Raw genomic sequence first — 7,266 nt, 5'->3', positions numbered from 1 at the left:
CTCTCTCTCTCTCTCTCTCTGTGTGTGTGTGTGTGTGTGTGTGTGTGTGTGTGTGTGTGTGTGTGTAAAATAAGAGCTTTGGAGACATACAGGAGGGATTTCTGGGTAAAGCTAAATGAAACAACAAAAGGTCACATTAAAATGAGACTCCTAATCAAAGGGCTCACCTCCACCTCTACCTGTCCTTTGTTAAGAGTATGCATGACTAAAATGGCTGAATTGCAACATGGCTGCTGTTCAGACTAGAAAGGTTACCCTCTAAATGGGATACCTTTATTCCCTGGTAGTCCCCTTACTCCACTGTGCCACAGTCCCCCAAGATAAAGAGGCTTCCAAGAAAAAATGCACTCAGATTGGATTTGTAATCCCTTAGGACAGGGATAGGCTCTCCTGATGTTTGGGACAACAGCTCCCATCTGTCCCAGATGGCATGGCCAGAGGCCAGGGATTATGGGATCTGCAGACCAAAGCATCTGGTGAGTGTCAGGTTTCCCACTCTTGCCTTAGGACATGTCAAATTATATCCTTATACCAGGAGCAGAATTCTAATACAAGGTTAGGATTCCTCATGTGATTTGATTGTCACTTTTGCAGTCTACTGTGATTCAGGTGAGCAGAATGTGCCACAAATGCAAAAGGAGGTTTAGATGTACACGAAGAGCCAATAACTCAAGCAGATAATCTCCTCCATAAACTGATACATGTTCACGGTTCTTCTATATAGCAGGAACCCGTACTGCACTAAACCTGATCCAGGAAAAATTGTAGTTCTGAGAAGTAATTCAAATAAAAGGTTAAATATTGAGCCCCTGCCCCCCAAATTAGAATGCCTGTGGAGGCAGTTTTTCAATCTTTGAAATTACCGTACAAGTTGTGCCCTTCCAGAGACACTCTGCATCTCACCCCTGCCTTATAGAGAAACTTTGTGCTTCATCTGCCCTTAGTCAGCCTTCTCCAACTTAATGCCCTCCAGATACGTGTGTTGAAGCACAACTGCTTGGGTTGCTGGGACTTGTAGTCCAACATATCAAGGGAGCAACAGGTCAGAGAAGGCTGCCTTAGCCAGACAGGTAAACCTCTGGGTTCAGAGTCAGTGTACCTCTGGATAATCAATAGTGCAACAGACAGTGAGCAGGGGCCTTGCCTTCCTGTCTTGCTTGGGAAGGTTTTCCTAAGCAGCCCCTTTTGGGAGCAGGGTGCTGGGCCTGTGCTGGAGCTTTGGCCCAACGCTGCCTCTTTGTTTCTCATAGCATGGCTCTGAATCCTCAGGTCAGTCAGTTTAAGGAATTTTATGGAAAGAAAGTTTCCATAAAACCTGCAGCTCTCTCAAACCCCCAAAGTGCCTTTCTTGAGAAAGCTCCTGAACAATTTGGGATGGGGCAGAGAGGGCTGCTGAGGAAAGGAGGGGACATCAACATCTCCAACACCCCTGCCCCCAGCCGTCTAGGGAGGCTACAGGGGAGAAAGGGCTGTAGGACAATCCCTCCAATGATGAACTCAGATGGCTGCATGTTGATCAGTTCAGAACTGAAATGAGCATTCGAAAAAATAAACGCATGGTTTCCACAATACCCAAGGGACTCCCTAGGCAAACGAATATATCTTCATCGTTAAGGTGGAGGAGAGGGAAACTGTTAAACCAAAAAAAAAAATCCTGCTTGACTGGTGAATTTCTGAGATGTACAGAAGGCTGAGATGTTTACAGGAGGGGGACGGAAACCTGGATGGTGGAGTGGGGGAGAAATGGGGACAAGCACCCCTGCTCATGCTCCTAATCATGTCTAGTAACAGTCCAAGAAGAGGATGTTAAGGGTAGGGCTGAGCAAAGTGTGTCTTGGTGTTAAAAGAAAATAAAACCTCCTTTTCCTTGCATGGTACTATACAAGAAAGTTTCAGCAGGAAGGAAAGCAAAAGGGGCACAAATTCTTTTTGGGATTAGCTGAAATGACAGGATTTATAGTCTAACGCATCTGCAGACATCAGTTTGCAGAAGGCTACTCTATTACTGCAACATCAGAAATTGTGTGTTTTTGGCTGGTGGCAAAGGAAAAAGCCCCCCACCCCCACTTCTTTTACTACCTCCAGAAATCTTCGCCCACCCCCCAGTCGACCCGATCATGCCTCTTATTCCAGACTGGCTAGAGCCCTGAACAAGAATGCTCCTAGTAGGTAGAGTTACACAGGATTTTTAAAAAATGATGCTCTATCTATTGCTGTCTTTTGTCTCAGAATTGAGATTGCATCTCTATTTCCTTTCTGCTACATAACCTGTAGGCAGTACTCTGGTAGAGCAGAATAATGTAATTAGACTCATAGAGACTTGCACTTTGTTTTGAGATGGAAAAAAAATAGTTGATTTTCCTTGCTCCAGAAATCCTCTGCAAAAGAATCTCTTAAAAAACAGAAGGAAATATGGAAGGTCACAACATTGTCTAAAGCACCCTTGAACAACCACGAGTGTGGAATTATGTGAGCAATAAAAGCCCACATATAGAGAAGCCCACTGTTTCCTTACTTTGGAACAGGCCTGCCAAAGGCAACCCACCAATGAGCTGTTCATTTAATACCTTTGATGTTGGCTGATTCCCAGAGTTTTGCTTACTGAATGGTGCTGCCTTTACTAAGTTCATTGTTTATTTTTAAACTGATGGTATTGATTTTATTTTATCCTGTTTATGAGGCACTTTTGCTGTGGGGTGAGGCCCATATGGGGCAGAAAGGTGACAGATGCATTCCCATTCTGCCTGGGTATATCTAACAAGACATAAAGTGATTTAAACATTAAAACCAGTCCTAAAGTTCCAGCACACTAAAATCCAGGAAAGCCAGACATTTGAATCAAGCAGCAGCACAAAAATATATCACAAAATGATAGTAAACCCAGACAGCAAATGCCACAGTTTGCTTATTCTAGTCAGAAGATGTGCAAAATTCTGCATTCCATCTAGATCATTTTCAAGGTTTGATCCTGCAAAGTTATTGCAGTGATCTAAATAGGAGGTTGCCAAGAGTGGTCAGAGCCTTATCAAAAAGGAATGGCCATCTGGCAGGGGCTAATGGGAGTTCTAGTCCCACACTATCTGAGGGGCACTAATTAGGGAAGGTGGTCTTAATGCCTGTCCAAAGGAAGCCACTGTGACTCTTGCACACACCTCCCCGTCAGCCTCTTGTTCCTTTTGAGGCTGTAGCAGCTGCAGCAGCAACAGCTGGCGTGGAAGGGAATGGAAAATACTGGAGAAGGGGCACCAGAAATCTTCCGAAATAAGGCTTCGGCAGCTGTCCACCTCTGCTGCAGAAGGAGGACTAAAAAGCTGGCCTCTGCCCATGTACCGTTTACATCCCTTTGCATCTGGCGCTTGCTGTTCTTCCATCAATGGGCATCCCCTCCCAAGCCACTATTCCCTTGGCTCTTCTTCCTCCCCTCTTGAGGCTTGTATGCTCTTCTCCCTCAGTCCTCCCTGCCCGCTAGCTCAGCTGCTGTGCCACACCCGAGGCCTGCCTGCCTCCCGAAAGAATTCACCAGGTCTGAGTCACCCGTTCAGCCTCCTAAATAAGGTCAAAACCGCCTTGGCAGTGGGGAAGGGAAGACCGGGCCCTGATGCAGCTGCTGCTCGATGCTGCGTTGCCAAGTCTCGAGAGAAACCTCTCTGGACCTCCCTTTCCCACACAGGCCCTGCAGCAAGGGAAAGAACAGCAGAGCAGTGTCCGGTCCTCCTCACGGGTGGCAAGCGGGAAATATGTGACGTTCTTTTGGATGCGAGAGCGAGGGAGTGAGTAAACAGCAGGAGTACAAATGCTGGAGCTACAGCAAGTCTGTTGCTGAGCACCCTGCCCCCAGTCAAAAGAAACCCAGAGTCTTGTGGCATCGTAAAACAGGTATGGGCACCTTCAGCCCTCCAGATGTTTTGTCCTACAATTCCCATCAGGCCTAGCCAGGATATTCAGTGGTGAGGGACCACAGGTGTTGTAGTTCCAAACATCTGGAGGGGAACAAGTTGTCCACTGCTGCTTTAAGGCCCAGCAGACCTCACCGAGACATATGCCTTTGTGGGCCAGAGCCTGTTTTATGAGATAATACTGCAGTGTTCCTACAGGGCCAGCACCATGCAGTGGCTATTCTAATCCCTACACCTGGCCTTGAGGATCAGGGACAAATTAGACATGACATGGGAAATCTTTTTTCAAATCTCACGTGTCATCTTTTCCCCCCTAATGTCAAAGCAGCCATGGGTGGCCCCAAATTGGATTGGGGCTGTGGCAGTGTGTATGGAGAAAGGTTAAGCCACCTCCCACCCCACTTCCCACCCCTGCAGCGTAGTTTGGTGCCCAGGATTTTGTCTTAACCCACCCATTTTAACAGCCACTTGACCCACTGAATTTGGAATGGTGTTAAGAAGCATCAACTGCTGATTTCTTTCAATCAGATGGCTATTACAGGCCTAATAGCAGTTCTGACTTGCTTGGCAATGTTAAGGCCTTGTGGGGCAAGTCATTATATCTCAGCCTAACTTGCCAGAAGGGGGGTTTGTTGAGGCCAGAGGACTGCTGCTCTGACTGAGATCCTTATGCATGAAGCAGATAAATTGAGCAGCAGTACCAATGTAAGTTAAAACAGCCCCCAGATCTTTGTACTGGCCTGTATTCAGAAATATTTTAGTGAGGCAGCCTTGCTTACACGGAATTTCAGGGCAGCCAGAACCAAAATGGAGATATCCCAGCAAGCTCATGGGCAGAAAAATCCTATGGCCACTAGACAGCATCCTGGGCCTGCACTCTTAGTTATATTAAAATTTAATATTATAACATGTTATAATGTTATAAAATGCAAAAGATAAAATGCCTTATCGTTGCCAGTTATATCAGTACTTTGCACACAATAAGGCAGAATATTCTTAGTGAAGAAACGCACAGAAACAGTTTGGAAACTTTTCTGTAAACTAAGTAAAAGATCTAGTGATTATTTAAATCAAGGGTGGGGAACATGGGTCCCCATATTCTTGGACTCCAGTTCTCATCATCTCTCACCATTGGTCATGCTGGCGAAAGCTGATAAGATTTGTTCCCCCATGTTCTTCACCAGTATTTTAAATGGAGAAAAAACTAGGAAAATGTCCAAAACATCCCTGAAGGGCTCATTGTGCATATGAACATAGTGAGGAGCAAAAGTGACCAGCTTCAAGCCTGCCCTAGATTTCTCTATTCCTTATAAGGTAAAAGTAATACATCAATAACTATGTACTTTTGAGCATGGACACCTGCATTCCCATCAGCACTAAGTAATTCCATCCTATTATCAGATTTGGATTAAGCCCACTAGTATGAGGATTTTTTTGCATCAATAGGGTTGGAAAAGCACTCTGTACATGATTTGTGGTAGTCTAATAATTACTGAAGATATTATGAGGGCTAAATTCTACCTGAATATGCATTCGGGATTATATTTATGATGGGGGGGGGATGATGGGAGTTCCAGTCCCAAAAGGAGATGAAAAACTGCATATTCCTGACTCCTGGATTAAGTCCTTGTTCAAATGACACTCTGCATGTCATCACAATTTCCTAACCCACTTTCAGCTAGGAAGGAAGAAAGAGACTTGGCTTCCTTTGTGTCTTTAATAGCAGTGTGGTAAGCAGGGAACAGCAGGCAAACTTTTCCAAGCACAGATGTTAACAGCATCACCTGTTAATGGCTATACTTGCTGCTGTTAAAGGTATAGACATTTTTTAAACCCTTTTGTGGGATTGCCTCTGCTCCTTAAAACATGTTCCATTTGAGCCTTCTGTTTCCCTTGTGAAGCAAAAGTTGCTGTAGCCCATGGTGCCTTCACTGCAGATAGGGGGTTTCCATTTTTTTACTGTTCCCCTAAGATAAACAGAGATGAGCACCACCCCCATAGCCATTTTGCTAGCGGAGTAAGATCTGCAGGAACTCCTTTCCTTCCTAAGATAAAAGCAGAACAAAACCTCTCAAGGACAGCAGGAAAATAGCTTTTAAAACTTATTTTCTCTTGCCTTCTATTTGTGGGAAGGTTTTAATTTAGTTTTTAACACAGAGGAGCACTATGCAATCTGAAGCATTTGCTACCATCCCAAGACCACTAAATCCTCTTGTCTGTGCAAGTTGAGGGAAAAGAAACTCACTGTGGTAGAGCGGGCTACACTGCTTCAGGCTGTAGGTGGGAAGGAAATACCCCTTTTAAAATGTCTTTACATGTTAAATGTTTTTAATCCCTTTCCCTCTGAACCCCAACATCTCACTTTGCTGTATGGAGATCAGCTCTTAAGTTTTGGCCCCATGACCCTCCCTTTTCCAGAACATTATTGCCTGGGTGTTCCTGTAGCCGGACTTGCAGATCTTTAGTGAGTGTTATCGCTTATCTCCATTATGCCAGTGCAAAAGTTCTGCCTGCTCCTTCCTGCAGATTAAGCAGGCCAAGCCAATTCCCACTCTGTCCTGAACACTTCTCTTCCGTGTTCTACAAAGAGCTACCTGGATTTGAGCAGGCTGTTCCCCCCTCCCCTGCTAACCCAGGTCATTAATAGACTTCAGTTAATTGAGATTAGCTTGGATTAATTCCCATGGGAACAGCTTGGGGAGAAGATCAGATCAAGGACCCCCTAGGTTGCTAAACTCTGGGCAGGGGGACTGGGAAGGGATAGTGTTGGTGGGGGAAGGGAGGCAGTGGCTTAAACTGGAAACTGCTCCCTTGAAACTGCAGCACAGTGGGTTCCTCTGAGGCAGAAAGGCAAAGCAGCCGAACTGGGGGAACACTGTCTGCTTTGCAAGTAAATGGAAAGTGGGCTTCCATGAACTGTTTCGAGCCTGAGAGCATCAGGTTGTAAAATGACAGTTAATCATTCACAGAAGACTTCCTCACATGTTTTGCAGTCCTCACACAACCTTCAGCAACCTGGTGGCCTCCAGACTCCTGCAAGACCCAGCCAGCAATGTTGCTGTACAGACTTTGAAACAAGGGCATGCGAACTGGAAATCTTGCAGGAGCTGCCAGTCAGCTTAAGTGGGTACTGAGTCAGACGGGGCTCAGTGTAATGCATCTTTTTATCAGGATGCTGTGCTTGGACAAGCCCTATTCAGGTCATTATTCTAACTGGTAAATCCCAGCACACCCTCCACCCTGGCATTACATCACCATATAGCTTGGCCTATGAATACAGCACAAAGACCAGCAGTAGGGAGGTTATTCTCTCTCTCTCTCTCTCTCTCTCTCTCTCTCTCTCTCTCTCTCTCTCTCTCTCTCTCTCTCT

General features: G+C 45.5%; 1 protein-coding gene across 7 annotated transcripts in view; it reads left to right on the top strand.

Annotated features, from left to right (window-relative positions):
• Positions 1-7,266, top strand: part of PPP1R18 (protein phosphatase 1 regulatory subunit 18) — a 41,979-nt gene that overhangs the window by 23,786 nt on the left and 10,927 nt on the right. The window lies entirely within an intron of this gene.

Source organism: Varanus komodoensis, unplaced genomic scaffold (genome assembly GCF_004798865.1).
Source record: "Varanus komodoensis strain SLA01 unplaced genomic scaffold, ASM479886v1 scaffold128, whole genome shotgun sequence".
Taxonomy (NCBI): domain Eukaryota; kingdom Metazoa; phylum Chordata; class Lepidosauria; order Squamata; family Varanidae; genus Varanus; species Varanus komodoensis.
Note: the sequence above shows the minus strand (reverse complement) of the source record. Positions and strands in the feature narration are given on the sequence as shown.